This window comes from Triticum aestivum, chromosome 1B (genome assembly GCF_018294505.1).
Source record: "Triticum aestivum cultivar Chinese Spring chromosome 1B, IWGSC CS RefSeq v2.1, whole genome shotgun sequence".
Taxonomy (NCBI): Eukaryota; Viridiplantae; Streptophyta; class Magnoliopsida; order Poales; family Poaceae; genus Triticum; species Triticum aestivum.
This window is the reverse complement of record NC_057795.1, coordinates 259,125,992-259,146,400: the sequence shown is the minus strand read 5'-3', so window position 1 is coordinate 259,146,400 and position 20,409 is coordinate 259,125,992. Positions and strand designations below refer to the sequence as shown.

At 46.3% G+C, this 20,409-nt stretch overlaps 1 long non-coding RNA gene across 1 annotated transcript; it reads right to left on the bottom strand.

Moving 5' to 3' along the window:
- Positions 1–14,622: 14,622 nt before the first annotated feature.
- Positions 14,623–20,404, bottom strand: LOC123118443 (uncharacterized). Its single transcript, XR_006457989.1, has 7 exons — positions 19,312–20,404; positions 18,911–19,061; positions 18,790–18,838; positions 17,787–17,908; positions 15,801–15,901; positions 15,058–15,219; positions 14,623–14,946 (listed from the first exon to the last, which is right to left on the bottom strand). It is a non-coding gene; the product is annotated as an uncharacterized lncRNA (long non-coding RNA).
- Positions 20,405–20,409: the final 5 nt, after the last annotated feature.

Sequence of the window (20,409 nt, the reverse complement as noted above, 5' to 3'; positions counted from 1 at the left end):
CCATTCCCGACGTGACTCCGAACGCCTCCGCCGCCCGTGCTCGCCGCCGATGGTTATTCCGGCCGTCCCCGGGCGAGCCACCACCACCACCCGACACGGCGTCGTGTGCGCGTTCGAACGGTGCCAACCGCACGCGAAACGGCCGCCCCTAGCGCGTTTCCGACGAGGCCCGAGCGGCTCCGCCGCGTTCTAACGTCGCCGGCGGCGAGACGCCGGCCGCCGCCGACGTGGCTGGGCGGGCCCGACCCCTGGCTCACTGCCAGTGGGCCTTAGGGGCCACGTTGACTGGGTTGACCCAGTCAACACGCTGACATGGCGGTACAGTGCCACTGACGAACCGGCCCCACCGCTTAAATAATAACTAAAATGATTTTTATAATTAAAAGTAATTAGTTTAACTAATTAGCCACTAACATGTGGGGCCCATCCGCTAATTAACCTCAGTTTAGTTTAAAATAAGCTCTGTTAAGTAACAGAGGCTGACAGGTGGGTCCCCCGTGTCAGTTTTGACCAGTCAACCGGACTGTTGAATGCTGACGTCACTCCTACGTCACGCTGACATCATATTCCTTTTCTGTTTTTTTAATAGTTTCTGAAAATGCTTTAATCTTTGAAAATGCATAGAAAATAAACCGTAACTCGGATGAAAATGTTTTCTATATGAAAGTTGCTCAGAAAAATCCAACGAATCCGAATATGCGGTCCGTTCATCTGTCACATGCCCCTAGCATGCTGAACATGGAACTTTCCCCTCCGGTCATCTGTGTGACACAGGTCCGGAACCGGGAATACATTCCCGGTTGAATTCTCCCTTCACCTATATCGTGTAGCCATACGTTAGGTCACTCCCGGCACAACATATTGCCATGTTACGCTTTGTGATGCTATGTTGCTTTGTATTTACTGTTTCTTCCCCCTCTTCTCTCCGGTAGACCCCGAGGCCGCTGATGCCCCGGTGATCGACTACGTCGTCGACGACGACCCCTCCTTGCCAGAGCAACCAGGCAAGCCCCCCCCTTTGATCATCCCGATATCGCCCATTCCATTCTCTCATGCTTGCATTAGATTTTGCTACTGTTATTGTTTGCTCCTATTCTGATGCATAGCCTGCTTTTGTACCTGCTTATTGTACCTTACCTGCTTATCCTAAACTGCTTAGTATAGGTTGGTTAGTGATCCATCAGTGACCCCCACCTTGTCCTTGTTGCCCCTGCTTCATCATTGAAGACCCGATCAACGGGATTGAAGACCAGGCCCCGGCACCGCACATCACTTTCCCCTTAGTTGCTCGACACTGCTGGGTTACTATCGAGTGCCGAGGGTGAGACCTCTACAGCACTTCTGATGTTAACCCTGTAGTGTAGCTATTCGGTCGTGGTCATCGAGGGTGATTTCCTCCTTAACCACTTCCGATACGGCTCTGTCGTGCAACCCCTCAAGTGTGAACCTCGAGGGTGATTCCTCTACGTTCACCTTGATGATTACATTGAGTGGAACCCACCGGGGGTGATTCCTTGGGTTTTCCTCTTGATGTTTGGACACACGGATACTTGGACTTTACAACTGTTACTTGGAAAGTGATGTGGAGACGGGTTGACCTGGAAGGTGCCCGTGAGATAATTACGAGGCGTGGCCGGGCATTCTTAGCCCTTGCCGCAAGTCCTCGAGACGGGGCAACGGGGTCACCTCTTTCGTGAGTCTCTGCTTGTTACCGCGCGTTCCTAATCCACTACGATTTGGATATTTGATCCGAGGGGCCTCTGGCCTGATAGCACTAACCATCACGTGGGCATAGTATGGGCGTTCTGCGTCGTATACATCAGCCGAAGCTTAATAGACGTCAGCGACTGAGTGGCGCGCGCCGGGTTGGACTGCGCAAGCGCCTGCCTTGTTGAAGGAGGTAGCTAGGTCTGCTCACCGGCCGCGTACGCAACGTGCAGGAGTTTCCGGGGAGATGGCCCATGACCCCTGGGGGCATAGGTTTAGTCCGGCGTGCTGACCTCTCTATTAAGTCTAGGTCGGGTTGCGGCGTATTGTTTGGCCGAGGCCGGGCATGACCCAGGAAAGTGTGTCCGGCCGGAGTCAATCGAGCGTGGTGGGTAAGTTGGTGCACCCCTGCAGGGAAGAACTAATCTATGCATAGCCTGTCCTACGGTAACGGACACTTGGAGTTGTATCCCGATCGATACAACTAGAACTGGATACTTGTGATGAGAACTGGATGGTGATGAGGATTTGATTGTGATGATAACTGGATAGTATGGCTCTGGGATTGCTTTCTCGCAGGGAGTCGAGAAAGGATCTCTGGCCGAGGTTGATAACACTACTACCGCTTTACTTTATGCTACTCTACTCCCTCTTGTTTGCTGCAAGATGGTGGTTTCCAGAAGATGCTAGTCTTCGATAGGACTAGACCTTCTCTCTATTCTGGCATTTCTGCAGCCCAGTCCACATATACAGCCTTCCTTTGATAATGTTGCATATGTAGTGTAGATCCTTGCTTGCGAGTACTTTGGATGAGTACTCACGGTTGCTTTGCTCCCCCTTTTCCCCCTTCTTTCTTCTTTCTGGTTGTTGCAACCAGATGGTGGAGTCCAGGAGCCAGATGCCACCTTTGACGACTGCTGCTACCCCGAGGGTGCCTACTACCACGTGACGGACGCCGACGACCAAGAGTAGTTAGGAGGCTCCCAGGCAGGAGGCCTTGCCTTTTCGATCGTAGATGCTTTTGTGCTAGCCTTCTTAAGGCAAACTTGTTTAACTCATGTCTGTACTCAGATATTGTTGCTTCCGCTGACTCGTTTGTATTCAAGCTGATGTATTCGAGCCCTCGAGGCCCCTGGCTTGTAATATAAAGCTTGTATTATTTTAATTTGTGTCTAGAGTTGTGTTGTGATATCTTCCCGTGAGTCCTTGATCTTGATCGTACACATTTGCGTGTATGATTAGTGTACGATTGAATCGAGGGCGTCACAAGTTGGTATCAGAGCCGACTGCCTGTAGGTAGCCCCCTTTCCAACTCCTTGGCCGAAGTCGAGTCTAGTCACTACAAAACTTTTACTAACATGGCTGTGTGTCTTACGGGCCCACGTCGCCATTTGGGTGGTATTAGGATCTTTTATTCCTCGTCTATACTCTGGGACTCTAATCTCTCGTCTATTCGGGTTAAACATTTTACTGACTCTGACATTAGGTTCTCGTACCCACTTCCTCCCGGAGAGCCCCGACATTACCGATGATCGCTTGCTTCGCCAGAAGATTCTGCAGATATTCCTCGAGGTTTCTCGAGACCCTGTGCCCACTGCCTTGCAGTTCCTGACCACAGATAATCCCCGTAAATAACATCCTTGCCGCTTGTACCTTCATACCCAGTTGCCCCTATTATTACAAGATGTACTCTCCGTTGTTTCGAGAATCCTTTATGCCTTCTGCTTTGCGGCTTCTTTTTGCACTACGGATGATTCACTGAACCCGTTTATCCCCAGTTGTTCATGTGTTTCACAAATTCTTTGGAATACTATTCGATCTACCGATAATCCTTAGTAGCCTATTGCTCCTGTTCTTCCTTATCGTCTTACATTATGGTTAATTCCATATGTCTAGCAATATTCTTTAAAATTCTTTGTGATTGTCATTCTATTCCTATGGATTCAACGTGTGAGCGAATACTCGCAATCATCAATTAATCCTTGGAAATTTCCTTTCCGGCTCCGACATCGCTCCGGATATGAGCTGGTTCTTTCCCAATCAAGGTTTGGTCGGGTGCACCTCTAAGTCTATTCAACTTACTCATCTTTTGATCAGAGCCTCTGCTTCTGATCCTTCGTCTTGAAATCATAATTCCTTTGTACCCAAGCATCGAATCATTCAGACGTTTCTATAAGCCAATGCCTTTGCATCCCCTTCTTCATCTGATTGATTACCGATAATCACATCAACTCTGTCGAGAATCGCCAGATCCATTGCTGGGTTGTTATCCGACTGTGTCCTTCACATCCAAATTCTTGTGAGTTTTTCCATGATACATAATATCTTCGGTATATTGTATCATCTGCTTTGACTTCGATACTCTGCTTTCGAACTTGTATCTTTTGCTTGGTTGATGGTTGTATAGATTCAAAAAAATAATGCCCCGATGGGTTGAACTTATGCCTTCCGTAATCCGAGGAACCCGAGAGTTCTCACGAGTCTTACTCTTCTGGTACTTCGCCAGATAAATCCTCTGCACTACATTTTCTTTGAAAAACGAGGAGTGAATGAAAGGTTATGCATTGAAGAAGTGGGAGTCGACCTTGAACTCTTGTGTTCATGCCCATGGACCCGATGTAGAACTTATCGTGGAAGCTACTCGTAAAAATGATTACCCCTTGTTATAAGTTCATCTTGTATCGGTGGTTTGATCATTCTTAACCGTGGTTCCGACCATAGTTTCTTCTTAATTCCATTTCCCGGACAAGTTAAAATACTTGTCTCCTGCAAGTCATTTCACCTGTCCAACCTCTAATTTGATCTACCTTCAAGTATTGCCTCATGTTATGTCGAGAATAACAAAGAACTATGTTCCTTCCTATGAGTCTTCTTCTAGTATTGCTACTCATCGATTTCAAATTTCCCTCTGGTTCTGAGTTGTTAGTCACTCGAGAACACCGATAAGTGAATCGCTTCTGCACTCCGATTCAATAACTCGAAGTAATTTTCATTGCTTACGAGTTTAATAATCCTTCAAGTCATTCCTAGCCTGACCGGCAATATCATTAGCATGCTAAATTTTAACTGTGCTACCTGGTCCTTCTTCCTGGAGCACAATTTTCGACGATGAGCTAAGCCTACGTCGATTTTCCTCATCATATCGTTTCGCCTCAAGGATGATTCGAGTTGATTTCGAATCCTTGGTTCTAGTAGCCTTTCACTTCATCCTTCCTTTTCTGCTCGATGACATCTTCATAGAGTCTCTCGACAAAATTTGTCGTGATCACCGTCAACACTTTGTTTTCTTCAGAGATGACAATTGAATTCATGGTGAGAAATACCATCCGTGACCTTCGATGATTTGAGTTATCATTGACAACCCCCCTTGTCTTCTTTCCAACACATGTTTGATCACGCCTTGGTTAAACCTTGGACTCCTTGCTATTCCTGCAATTGTTCCTTGTGTATTTCTTGTGATCTTCAACTCCAACCCTTACTTGTAACACCATGTTAATACTACCTCGAAGCATGACCGAGGTATTCCGAATATCAACAGGAACATTGGAAGCACATTGTCAAATGTTTCTTGATCTATTATCCAAACACCGTTGTATGGGTAATATCATGATTCTTCCTTCGCCCCCTTTATCTAAATGCTTTTGAACTTGCTGTCTTATCATGGATATCATGCTCTGCTTGTCCTTGGGAAGGATATACCCCGGAAATATGCGTTTAAACACATTTTCCTTTCCTTTGTCTTGTTTAACCTTCTTGTGATCTATATGATATAAGCAGAAATAATTCTCTGCTTATAGAACACCCCGATGTACAACCTTGTCAGTGAGACCCTGTTACTAATGTTGCTGACATTCCGGTAACCACCGATGGACGAGAACTTTGCCTATTGGTCCGCCTCGTCTTAACGAGCAGGAAAATGGTTCTCTTCGTCCCTCGCCCTTGGTACCAACGTGGTTGCCAACATAACTGACAGGCTATCCCCTGACATGCCTTGCTACCATGACCGTGCAATATGTCAACGCCCTTCCTACTTTAGAACCACAAGGTGGGCCCATAACCCACAGTTCCACAGGATCGAAACCTGACTCTCCTGTACAACCTTCATTCCGAAATATTCTTGGCACCCGGCTTCGTATGTAATACACGAGCTAACCTCCTCACCATGTTTCATTTCGGTATCAGAGGCAGCATTATTCTTCTTTGCTCTGAACCTCTTCATCACCTATTTTAGGCATCAACTGGATGCCTACCTGGTTAAAACTTGTTGAATCTCCGTGTAGCACTCTCGATACGTCCTGGTGCTTCTAAAATCTCCTTCCTTGAGATAACTACCGGATGTTGATCCTTTCAGACATTCGTCCTTATAGCTTCCCCCTTACTCCACCTCTTAAAATCTCGGGACGAGATTTCTTGTAGTGGAGGAGATTTGTAACACCCCTAGTGTCATGCTACAGTAACCCTCTGTGATTAAGCCTAATCTTTTGGCTAAAGAATGCTTAATCACATCTGTTCAATATCTCTTTTCAACTCCCATCTGAATTCAAATTCAAATCATAAGTGAAACTTGAAGTTGCACAAAAGTTGCTGGAAAAATGTTCATCATTTAGCAAATATTCCAATGCAATTTGATGTAATTAAAAACAACATCACTCCTATGCTAAAATGGACACTAACATTTATAACAGTCCATTCCAGCAATTTAAAATGCAAATTCATTTATGAAAATTCCAAATGGATCTAAACCTCTCCCAAAAATAATTGTGGCAGTGCCTAAAAATGCACTGGACTTTTATGATCCAGTTTCACATTTTTCCTGAACCATTAAGGTCCCCAGATAAACTTTTTCCTCCTCTGGTAATTAAAGAAAAGAAAAAGAGAAGTAGAGGGAGAGAGAGAAAGCCCTGCACCACTTGGGCTTCGGCCCACCCGAGCCAACTGGCCCAGCAGGCCGACCGACCCCCCCCCCCACCGGTCGCTCCCTCCCCTTCCTGTTCCTCTGCTCCGTGTCGCTACAGGGGCAAGGTCGACCCCGACCACCTCGCCGGCCTCACCGGGAGAGGATAAGGGCGACGCCTCAGGCTCCCCTCATCTCCCCTCACCCACTCACTCTCCCTGGACGCCCCCTCTCCCCTCTCTCCCTCTGGCCTCGCCCCCTTCTCCAGATCCACCTCGCCCCGACGCACTGTCGCCGCCGCGTTGCTGCGCCACCGCGTCCACCGGGCCCTCCTCGCCGCCCCGATGTGTCCACGAGCCCCGCAGCCGTCTGCTGCTTCGTCTGCACCAACAACCTCAAGGCGGGAGCCACCCCAGCGCCGGATCCGTCTTCCTCCTGGACCGCCGTCGCCGCCGCTTTCGACTCCGGCCACGGCCACTGCGCTCCTGTTACTCGCCGGGCCTTCGTGCGCCCACCCAGTGAGCTCCTCCCCCTCTCCCTTCCCTCACGTAGGCCGCCTCCCTCTCTAGCTCGCTCGCCGCAACCGCCGTAGCTCACCGTCGCCCTGCTCCATCACCGTCGTGGCCACCGCTGCCGTGGCCCCCGTCCGAGCCCTCCATCGTGCTCCTGGTGTTCCCAGGAGCCCGGCCAGCCCTTCCTCTCGCCCTCTCGTGCCCCCTAGCCCATTCCCGACGTGACTCCGAACGCCTCCGCCGCCCGTGCTCGCCGCCGATGGTTATTCCGGCCGTCCCCGGGCGAGCCACCACCACCACCCGACACGGCGTCGTGTGCGCGTTCGAACGGTGCTAACCGCACGCGAAACGGCCGCCCCTAGCGCGTTTCCGACGAGGCCCGAGCGGCTCCGCCGCGTTCTAACGTCGCCGGCGGCGAGACGCCGGCCGCCGCCGACGTGGCTGGGCGGGCCCGACCCCTGGCTCACTGCCAGTGGGCCTTAGGGGCCACGTTGACTGGGTTGACCCAGTCAACACGCTGACATGGCGGTACAGTGCCACTGACGAACCGGCCCCACCGCTTAAATAATAACTAAAATGATTTTTATAATTAAAAGTAATTAGTTTAACTAATTAGCCACTAACATGTGGGGCCCATCCGCTAATTAACCTCAGTTTAGTTTAAAATAAGCTCTGTTAAGTAACAGAGGCTGACAGGTGGGTCCCCCGTGTCAGTTTTGACCAGTCAACCGGACTGTTGAATGCTGACGTCACTCCTACGTCACGCTGACATCATATTCCTTTTCTGTTTTTTTAATAGTTTCTGAAAATGCTTTAATCTTTGAAAATGCATAGAAAATAAACCGTAACTCGGATGAAAATGTTTTCTATATGAAAGTTGCTCAGAAAAATCCAACGAATCCGAAAATGCGGTCCGTTCAGCTGTCACATGCCTCTAGCATGCTGAACATGGAACTTTCCCCTCCGGTCATCTGTGTGACACGGGTCCGGAACCGGGAATACATTCCCGGTTGAATTCCCCCTTCACCTATATCGTGTAGCCATGCGTTAGGTCACACCCAGCACAACATATTGCCATGTTACGCTTTGTGATGCTATGTTTGCTTTGTATTTACTGTTTCTTCCCCCTCTTCTCTCCGGTAGACCCCGAGGCCGCTGATGCCCCGGTGATCGACTACGTCGTCGACGACGACCCCTCCTTGCCAGAGCAACCAGGCAAGCCCCCCCTTTGATCATCCCGATATCGCCCATTCCATTCTCTCATGCTTGCATTAGATTTTGCTACTGTTATTGTTTGCTCCTATTCTGATGCATAGCCTGCTTTTGTATCTACTTATTGTACCTTACCTGCTTATCCTAATCTGCTTAGTATAGGTTGGTTAGTGATCCATCAGTGACCCCCACCTTGTCCTTGTTGCCCCTGCTTCATCATTGAAGACCCGATCAACGGGATTGAAGACCAGGCCCCGGCACCGCACATCACTTTCCCCTTAGTTGCTCGACACTGCTGGGTTACTATCGAGTGCCGAGGGTGAGACCTCTACAGCACTTCTGATGTTAACCTGTAGTGTAGCTATTCGGTCGTGGTCATCGAGGGTGATTTCCTCCTTAACCACTTCCGATACGGCTCTGTCGTGCAACCCCTCAAGTGTGAACCTCGAGGGTGATTCCTCTACGTTCACCTTGATGATTACATTGAGTGGAACCCACCGGGGGTGATTCCTTGGGTTTTCCTCTTGATGTTTGGACACACGGATACTTGGACTTTACAACTGTTACTTGGAAAGTGATGTGGAGACGGGTTGACCTGGAAGGTGCCCGTGAGATAATTACGAGGCGTGGCCGGGCATTCTTAGCCCTTGCCGCAAGTCCTCGAGACGGGGCAACGGGGTCACCTCTTTCGTGAGTCTCTGCTTGTTACCGCGCGTTCCTAATCCACTACGATTTGGATATTTGATCCGAGGGGCCTCTGGCCTGATAGCACTAACCATCACGTGGGCATAGTATGGGCGTTCTGCGTCGTATACATCAGCCGAAGCTTAATAGACGTCAGCGACTGAGCGGCGCGCGCCGGGTTGGACTGGTAAGCTCCTGCCTTTTTAGGGAGGTAGCTAGGTCTGCTCACCGGCCGCGTTCGCAACGTGCATGAGTTTCTGGGGAGATGGCCCATGACCCCTGGGGGCATAGGTTTAGTCCAGCGTGTTTGACCTCTCTATTAAGCCTAGGTCGGGTTGCGGCGTATTGTTTGGCTGAGGCCGGGCATGACCCAGGAAAGTGTGTCCGGCCGGAGTCAATCGAGCGTGGTGGGTAAGTTGGTGCACCCCTGCAGGGAAGAACTAATCTATGCATAGCCTGTCCTACGGTAACGGACACTTGGAGTTGTATCCCGATCAATACAACTAGAACTGGATACTTGTGATGAGAACTGGATGGTGATGAGGATTTGATTGTGATGATAACTGGATAGTATGGCTCTGGGATTGCTTTCTCGCAGGGAGTCGAGAAAGGATCTCTGGCCGAGGTTGATAACACTACTGCTACTTACTTTATGCTACTCTACTCCCTCCTGTTGCTGCAAGATGGTGGGTTCGAGAAGATGCTAGTCTTCGATAGGACTAGGCCTTCTCTCTATTCTGGCATTTCTGCAGCCCAGTCCACATATACAGCCTTCCTTTGATAATGTTGCATATGTAGTGTAGATCCTTGCTTGCGAGTACTTTGGATGAGTACTCACGGTTGCTTTGCTCCCCCTTTTCCCCCTTCTTTCTTCTTTCTGGTTGTTGCAACCAGATGGTGGAGTCCAGGAGCCAGATGCCACCTTTGACGACTGCTGCTACCCCGAGGGTGCCTACTACCACGTGACGGACGCCGACGACCAAGAGTAGTTAGGAGGCTCCCAGGCAGGAGGCCTTGCCTTTTCGATCGTAGATGCTTTTGTGCTAGCCTTCTTAAGGCAAACTTGTTTAACTCATGTCTGTACTCAGATATTGTTGCTTCCGCTGACTCGTTTGTATTCAAGCTGATGTATTCGAGCCCTCGAGGCCCCTGGCTTGTAATATAAAGCTTGTATTATTTTAATTTGTGCCTAGAGTTGTGTTGTGATATCTTCCCGTGAGTCCTTGATCTTGATCGTACACATTTGCGTGTATGATTAGTGTACGATTGAATCGAGGGCATCACACGCATCAAACAAGATCCAGATATAATGTTCATGCTCAACACTGGTACCAAATAACAATTATTTAGGTCTAAAACTAATCCCGATGGTAGATGTAGAGGTAGCGTGCCGACCACGATCACATCGACTTTGGAACCATTTCCCACGCGCATCGTCACCTCGTCCTTAGCCAATCTTCGCTTAATCCGTAGTCCCTGTTTCGAGTTGCAAATATTAGCAACAGAACCAGTATCAAATACCCAGGTACTACTACGAGTATTAGTAAGGTACACATCAATAACATGTATATCACATATACCTTTGTTCACTTTGCCATCCTTCTTATCCGCCAAATACTTGGGGCAGTTCCGCTTCCAGTGTCCAGTCTGCTTGCAGTAGAAGCACTCAGTCTCAGGCTTAGGTCCAGACTTGGGTTTCTTCTCTTGAGCAGCAACTTGTTTGCTGTTCTTCTTGAAGTTCCCCTTCTTCTTCCCTTTGCCCTTTTTCTTGAAACTGGTGGTCTTATTGACCATCAACACTTGATGCTCCTTCTTGATTTCTACCTCCGCAGCCTTTAGCATTGCGAAGAGCTCGAGAATAGTCTTGTCCATCCCTTGCATATTATAGTTCATCACGAAGCTCTTGTAGCTTGGTGGCAGTGATTGAAGAATTCTGTCAATGACACTATCATCAGGAAGATTAACTCCCAGTTGAATCAAGTGATTATTATACCCAGACATTTTGAGTATGTGTTCACTGACAGAACTATTCTCCTCCATCTTACAGCTATAGAAGTTATTGGAGACTACATATCTCTCAATCCGGGCATTTGCTTGAAATATTAACTTCAACTCCTGGAACATCTCATATGCTCCATGACGTTCAAAACGTCGTTGAAGACCCGGTTCCAAGCCGTAAAGCATGGCACACTGAACTATCGAGTAGTCATCAGCTTTGCTCTGCCAGACGTTCTTAACATTGTCAGTTGCATCTGCAGCAGGCCTGGAACCCAGCGGTGCTTCCAGGACGTAATTCTTCTGTGCAACAATGGGGATAATCCTCATGTTACGGACCCAGTCCGTGTAATTGCTACCATCATCTTTCAACTTAGCTTTCTCAAGGAACGCATTAAAATTCAACGGAACAACAGCACGAGCCATCTATTTACAACAAACATGGACAAGCAAAATACTATCAGGTACTAAGTTCATGATAAATTTAAGTTCAATTAATCATAGTACTTAAGAACTCCCACTTAGACAGACATCTCTCTAGTCATCTAAGTGATCACGTGATCCAAATCAACTAAACCATGTCCGATCATCACGTGAGATGGAGTAGTTTCAATGGTGAACATCTCTATGTTGATCATATCTACTATATGATTCACGTTCGACCTTTCGGTCTCCGTGTTCCGAGGCCATATCTGTATATGCTAGGCTCGTCAAGTATAACCTGAGTATTCCGCGTGTGCAACTGTTTTGCACCCGTTGTATTTGAACGTAGAGCCTATCACACCCGATCATCACGTGGTGTCTCAACATGAAGAACTTTCGCAACGGTGCATACTCAGGGAGAACACTTCTTGATAATTTAGTGAGAGATCATCTTAAAATGCTACCGTCAGTCAAAGCAAGATAAGATGCATAAAGGATAAACATCACATGCAATCAATATAAGTGATATGATATGGCCATCATCATCTTGTGCTTGTGATCTCCATCTCCGAAACACCGTCGTGATCACCATCGTCACCGGCGAGACACCTTGATCTCCATCGTAGCATCGTTGTCGTTACGCCATCTATTGCTTCTACGACTATCGCTACCGCTTAGTAATAAAGTAAAGCAATTACAGGGCGTTTGCATTTCATACAATAAAGCGACAACCATATGGCTCCTGCCAGTTGCCGATAACTTCGGTTAAAAAACATGATCATCTCATACAATAAAATATAGCATCACGTCTTGACCATATCACATCACAACATGCCGTGCAAAAACAAGTTAGACGTCCTCTACTTTGTTGTTGCAAATTTTACGTGGCTGCTATGGGCTGAGCAAGAACCGTTCTTACCTACGCATCAAAACCACAACGATAGTTCGTCAAGTTAGTGCTGTTTTAACCTTCACAAGGATCGGGCGTAGCCACACTCGGTTCAACTAAAGTGAGAGAGACAGACACCCGCCAGTCACATTTAAGCACGAGTGCTCGTAACGGTGAAACCAGTCTCGCGTAAGAGTACGCGTAATGTCGGTCCGGGCCGCTTCATCTTACAATACCACTGAACCAAAGTATGACATGCTGGTAAGCAGTATGACTTGTATCGCCCATAATTCACTTGTGTTCTACTCATGCATATGACATCTACGCATAAAACCAGGCTCGGATGCCACTGTTGGGGAACGTAGTAATTTCAAAAAAAATCCTACGCACACGCAAGATCATGGTGATGCATAGCAATGAGAGGGAAGAGTGTTGTCTACGTACCCTCGTAGACCGTAAGCCGAAGCGTTATGACAACGTGGTTGATGTAGTCGTACGTTTTCATGATCCGATCGATCCAAGCACCGAACGTACGGCACCTCCGAGTTCAGCACACGTTCAGCTCGATGACGATCCCCGGACTCCGATCTAGCAGGGTGTCGGGGATGAGTTCCGTCAGCATGATGGCGTGGTGACAATGATGATGTTCTACCGACGCAGGGCTTCGCCTAAGCACCGCAATGATATGCCCGAGGTGGAATATGATGGAGAGGGGCACCGCACACGGCTAAGAAACGATCACGAAGATCAACTTGTGTGTCTAGAGGTGCCCCCCTGCCCCCGTATATAAAGGAGGGAGGGGGAGGTGCGGCCGGCCCCCTAGGGGTGCGCCTGGAGGTGGGAGTAGGACTCCCTCCTCTTGCCTTGGTGGAGAAGGAAAGGGGGGAGGGGAAAGAGGAAAGGCCCCCCCTTCCTTGTCCTATCCGGACTAGGGGGGAGGGGGCGCGCGGCCTGCCCTGGCCGGCCCTCCTCTTCTCCCGGGGGGGGGGGGGTTCCGGTAACCCCCCGGTACTCCGGTAAAATCCCGATTTCACCCGGAACGTTTCCGATATCCAAGTATAGGCTTCCAATATATCAATCTTTATGTCTCGACCATTTAGAGACTCCTCGTCATATCCGTGATCACATCCTGGACTCCGAACAACCTTCGGTACATCAAAACTTATAAACTCATAATAAAACTGTCATCGTAACGCTAAGCGTGCGGACCCTACGTGTTCGAGAACTATGTAGACATGATCTAGAACTGTTTCCGGTCAATAACCAATAGCGGAACCTGGATGCTCATATTGGCTCCTACGTATTCTACGAAGATCTTTATCGGTCAAACTGCATAACAACATACGTTGTTCCCTTTGTCATCGGTATGTTTACTTGCCCGAGATTCGATCGTCGGTATCCAATACCTAGTTCAATATCGTTAGCGGCAAGTCTCTTTACTCGTTACGTAATGCATCATTCCGTAACTAACTCATTAGCTACATTGCTTGCAAGGCTTATAGTGATGTGCATTACCGAGAGGGCCCAGAGATACCTCTCCGACAATCGGAGTGACAAATCCTAATCTCGAAATACGCCAACTCAACATGTACCTTCGGAAACACATGTAGAACTCATTTATAATCACCCAGTTACATTGTGACGTTTGGTAGTACATAAAGTGTTCCTCTGGTAAACGGGAGTTGCATAATCTCATAGTTGTAGGAACTTTGTATAAGTCATGAAGAAAGCAATAGCAACATACTAAACGATCAAGTGCTAGGCTAACGGAATGGGTCATGTCAATCACATCATTCCCCTAATGATGTGATCCCGTTAATCAAATGACAACACATGTCTATGGTTAGGAAACATAACCATCTTTGATTAATGAGCTAGTCAAGTAGAGGCATACTAGTGACGTTATGTTTGTCTATGTATTCACACATGTATCATGTTTCCGGGTAATACAATTCTAGCATGAATAATAAACATTTATCATGATATGAGGAAATAAATAATAACTTTATTATTGCCTCTAGGGCATATTTCCTTCAGTGATGTCCTGGTTCAAGGGAGGAAAATAAGAAAAGAATGCCAACAAAAAAATGTGATCATGTGCATGAAAGATTCCCCATTTTGATGAACCTTTATTATTAGACTTCTACAGTTCTACTTACCTAAGTATATCTAATTACTGATAAACCCTAACTTAGGATTTAGGTAGGGTAAACATTACTAACAAGCAAAATCACTCAAGAGGTAGCTCGAAAAATTTGGTAACTTTTTCGTTTACAGAAAACCATCTAGCAGGCAACAAAGGAATCTAAATATAGTCCATGCTTCTTAAACCAAAAAATGGTATACATATGTACTTGCAAGATAACATGTTTGTTCCTATAAATTCAAACACCTAGGCCAAATACTTTGTAATCGGGTACCAAATGGTAACTACAATAAAGGAAATTATAGGAAAGAAGACAAACATACCCTGCAGCATTGGTACAAACGAGCGCCCTAAGCCGAGTAGGCGACAGCAAAGAGAAACAGGGCAACGGTGTGACGCACTCCCCTCCGTCGTCTCCCTACAACCTCCTCTCTTTTTTGCGGGAACAACAACCTCAACCTCCTATTTTGTCCCTCGTGAGCTTCTGCACACAAACACAAACACTGACATGCATGTCTAGCTGTAGAAAAGCGATCGCAGCACACACACACACACAGAGAGAGAGAGAGAGAGGGGGAGAGAGAGAGAGACTTACATCATAGTCTCTCATTCGAGGAATATACCATTACAAAGGAGCAAGCTTGCCAGCGTACGCAATGCAAGCTCTTCTCAAGTGGCAAGGAAGCTCCAACAGTTCCTTAGCTGAGGCCAAGCTAGTAGCAAATCTGGATAATATGTCTTCAAAATGCTGGGAGGCCTACAAAGTTTGAGTTCAATGGAATATGAGCCATCTCAGTACAACAAACCGGAACTGCAGCAAAAGTAGTTTCTTTTTTCTTATTATAAATTTCCACCTCTCTTAGCAAAAGTCATTTCTATTCGATGCACTTTCCTTCACAGGAAATAGTAACAGAGGAACTAATACAAATAAACTGTCAGCTTTCTAATTTCAGGTCTAAACAACTAAAGGCCCATCCTAAATATATCGTTATCTAACCACATGAGCAATTGCTAGGATATTTCAGACAACTTGAACTAAAATCATACCTACCCTACCATCACTACATGCTATCACTTCACCGGTTCATCTATTGGACACTAAACTATTCAAAGATCTAGCTTAAATATTGACACCCATTAGTATGCAGAACATATTTTCTTGCAAATAATCTTATCTCCCGTCTCTTAACAGATTTTCAACAACGGAGCTTTCTCCTGGCATATGCCTTGAGAAGTAAAAATAAACAAATAATTTTCTAAACACAAACACACTGAGATCAGAAAAAGAGAGCCATCATATACAATATCAATGTGCTTCAATATCACTGGAAAAAATACCTTCCATCGCTTGATTTGCCCAGCAGCGAAAGCCATTCAAGATACTGGATGTCTGAATCAACCAAATTGTAGCAATAATCCAGTCCAATGTGAGAATATACCTGCAGTTTTAGAGAAGAATGAAGTAGCCAAATATAAATGACAATCTCAAATGTATAGATAAATATTCCACCATAGTACCTATATGTAAGATGAAGTTACACAAAACCAGTACATTGCTCAGAGCACAGATAGTAGCAGGTAAAAAATGAAGCGGCTGCCATGGGCTTTCCCCATTTTGTCTATTCTCCACAAAGAAAAATATTAGTCTCAAGTATAGGTTTACGACTGCATTTTATCTCCGAAATAATGGGTTGTTTCACAACTCTAATGGTGTAGAGACAAAAATAGTGATTATGTGCATACCCCCGTAGGATATGTGTGTGATGTGTGTCTCACCATGTAGCTCCTCATGGTTCGGCATCGCTCCAACGACCGCTTCTCCTTCCTCTGTCTAATCGATGTCTACTTTCTGAGGAAGTGATGGCCATGCGTTGCCATGAGGAATTCATGGTGGTGTAAAGAGAAAAGAGAGATTGTTGTCATGTGCCGCCATGAGGATCCACGGCAGTGAGAAGCAAAATAGAGCAGTCTCACATCAAGAGAAAGAAGAGGCGGCAACCACGCGGCGGAGAAGCAACAACGCAGGAGAGGAGGCCATAGATTTCTGAGGGATATAGACAGCCATGGATTGCCTTTTTATCAGGTGGCAATAGATGACACATAATTCAGGAGATCAGGGGAAGGTGTTTCTGGCCCAAAGTTTCGTCAAAACACGTTTGCCATATGATTGCATACCAAACAGGAAATATAAGCCCACCTTAGTGTGTTCATTAGTACAACCTGTAAATCAATCCAAACTCTACATATTTCACCTCACTAATGCTTATGCCCTGAGGAGGCTCCATTTAATCCACGGTTCTAACAATGAGATATACTGAAAATAGACATGCAAGGATTCAACACTACAACGAGATCAGGCTATAAACAATCAGTATTTTAGGCTCGTTTTGTTTCTTGCACTGTAGGCGTGCATAGACTTTAACTACAGTTTCTTGCGACTTACACTCTAGGTGTGTATACGCTTTAACTACAATTTCTTGTGACCAAAAAATTAGGAATGCAAAGCATAAAAATATGGTGGATAAAATAGTAATTAAATGACTGGAGCTAGCAAGAAGGGTTGTGGAATATCTCTAACAGAAGATATTACTGATGTGAAAGTAGTTGTCTTTTGTAAGACCACCCGACAGTGTTCTGGCATGCATGTGCGACCTGAACATTTATGCCACTAAAGATTGGTTAATTGCATCTTCATTTATAATTTCTTGTTCAAAAGATAAGAGTGATTTCTTTTCATACAACTCTTGTATATTTATTTGAGTGGATGTCAATAATTTAGATAGTCACTATCTAGGAATAAGGCATCTCAAATCAATAGTAAAATGTAGTAGCATAACCAATTTCAAATGGTCTGATGGAGCAAAAACTTCAGCTATATGTCGAACTATTTTCTACCGTGTCACTGTAGTTTGAGAAAAAAATAGAATTACATTCCACTACCTGAAGCCGGACCTGCTGGATGATAAAATGATGAAAAAAATGCTCTTGATATAGAGAAAAATGGAAACAAAATACTGTAGATTGCACAGGCAGAACATGTTTCACATGGAAGGTAGAACTACATGACCAGGCCATGGGCAGAGCAGAGCATAAAGCATAGATAATCAATACCATATATTTAATGTATAAATAGAGAGGCCATCAGATGTATAATGCCTAAGCTGATCACAGAGATATGCAACTAAAGAAACAATAGTTACGGATAAGGAATTACTAAAAGTGAAGTAAAGAACATGAAAAGTAAAGCATTTTATTCTATAGTCAAGCCTAACTAAAGTAAAAAACATGTCATTATTTAGTGTTCTAGGATGATGAGAGACTTACACAACCACAGTTCTTCAGTACATAAATGCCATTTATCCTGCTGCCTTTTATGGTTGCCTCTTAGGCCCCATCTTGTTCTCACTCTATTGGTAGTTTTCCTAATTGTGCAATAACTGCCATCTCTGCATATCAAGAATCAAGTCAGAGCTATTGCAACTCAGGTCCAAGAAATGGATAACGAAAGTGAAGATTCTACTATCTTGTATGAGTAGCTTCAGTTTCTGATTCCGGGGTACATATGCCTTTGTTATTGTAATAAATTTAATATAAATATGCATATATCGTGTGCTCCAAATCCATGGCGCCACACTATAAAAAAATGGCACCAGAAAAGGGCTATCCTATATGGAATAAAGAAAAAATAATTACATATGTACCATGTTCGTACATACAACTCAAGAAAAACTCTGCGTAAATTAATTACCATGCTCAACATAACCTTCTTAAGCTTGATGGACAAATCCAAATTCATGTAGTTGCATTTTGCAGGACCCAGGTTGTTAGTTCAAATACAAGATAAAGTGGGAGGCCTCACAAATAAGTTATATATGAAGAGCAAGAGGCAGTGAAAACCACCGCGTAGAGAGCATTTAATCTATATATCCAGAAAAATGCATTTAATCTGTATAGCTTGCAGACCGAAAAGATAAACCGCAAACCAGCGGGATGTGCGGCAGGAGGACGACCACACATAATTCTTTTGGCATGAGAATTAACAACACCAATAACCATGGGACCTTATTTCTAGAAATGTATAGAACGCTACATCTCAGTAGCAACAATGCAATATATACTTCCATATCAGAGACCCAATTTGCTAATTCTAAATGAACGCACTTTTAAAGGATATAGTCTACATACAACAAAATGCATGATGCGGAATAATGTCATGAAAGCTCTTATTCATGCATAGGCAGCCAATTGAGCTATTCCCTTTCCACTCCGTAAAAGTACTAAACTTGGTGATAAACAAAGAGGATAGATGGATTAGCCAATTGGTAACCTTCTCATCTGTAGAAAAACTGTTCGTGCCGTTCAACAGCTCTAGCAACCTGTGATATGCCAATCAGGATACCTCACAAAATATTCTCATAATGCATTGATCAATATTTATGCAAACCAACCGCCGTCGTGTCATCTTCTCACATGCAGCCTGGGAGCAGGCCACAACCGTTGACGCAATAGGGCATGAGCGAGGAAAAAGAGGAGTCTGATTGGGAGGGCGTCGTGGAGCGTGGTCACTGTAGGTCAGCTTCCCTTGACGACCTCTTCTTGCTGGGCACGGTGTAGGAGAATCAAACACTAATTTCAGTCTATCAAAAATCAATCTTGTTCGAAACAGGGGAATAACATCTGTAGCTAACAAGATCAACCATCAATGATTTATTCTAACTAAACCCAACCAAATAATCAAACAAATAATTATGATCCCACCTCAGTTAGCAATACAAACAATACCCGACAATCTGAATCTCACCTCATCCAGTCACGACACAAGAAGAGGACGAATCTAGAAGAAATATACCTGCTCATTGTCGCCTGTGCCGCTGGGTTGCGATGGCAAAGAGGTTCACCTTGTTCTCGACTCTTCCTCAAGATCCTTCCTCTCTTCTTCACCTGATCTACAAACATCTTGCTAAAAAACATAAATCAAAAAATCAAAATCAAATTGTCAACGAACCTATGAAATAAAGAGGAAAAAACCGAGAGGAGCAAGATGGCAAGGCCAAAGACGTCCAATCTAGATGGTGGATGAGGGACGACGACCGACGAGCAGTGGTCGACAGTGATGGCCAGCTCCACTCTACTGCGACGCGAGGGCCGGCTTGTTGCACCTTCCCCACATCCGTCCTCCTCACGCACATCACCACAGCGACGCCAATGCTGCCTTGTTGCGCCTTTCCCATGTCCGTCCTCCTCACGCACAGCAACACCGGATCCGGTGGATGCCGTCATGGTGGAGCTTTCCACTGATAGAATGGCAAGGACGATCGTGTGTGAGGACGGCAACTCGGCGGGGAGAGCGGTAGCGGCCAGCTCGGCAGGGAGAGCGGTGGCGGCCGGCTGGGCGGCAGGAGAAGAATGACGAGGTGGGGAGGACAGGAGCACGGAGGGGAGGGGACGAAGGAGAGGGGCGTGAGATCGAGGGGGACTGGCAGCTAGGGTTCTGACCAATCGGTCGCCCTCCCCACTCCTATCCATCACTGGCCACCAACGATACACCACACAAGCAAAAATATGTGGAAACCCAGAACTGCCCTCGTCGGCCATCCAAATTCACATGCGGGGGCACGCCCCTGCGCACACAGAAACCCGCACCGGTCACACCTATGCTCCGCGGTCACTGACAGCCGAGGCCCACCTCACCTGGGACCCACATGTCATTGAGAGCTAGCGCGCTAGCACGGGTGTAAAAGGGCAGTCTGTGCCGGTCACGATCGGACGACCAGAACGAGTTCATCTGGAGATCGACGGATGGGATGCGTTCGGGAAGAGGATCGGACGGCCTAGAATCCAAATGCATGGGGAGGCTTCATTTTGGTCCGGACTCTAACAATGGGATGGGATGGGATGACTAGCCTTAGTTGCCCTTGTGCAGCCAGCCAACCAAACACGTCCTTGG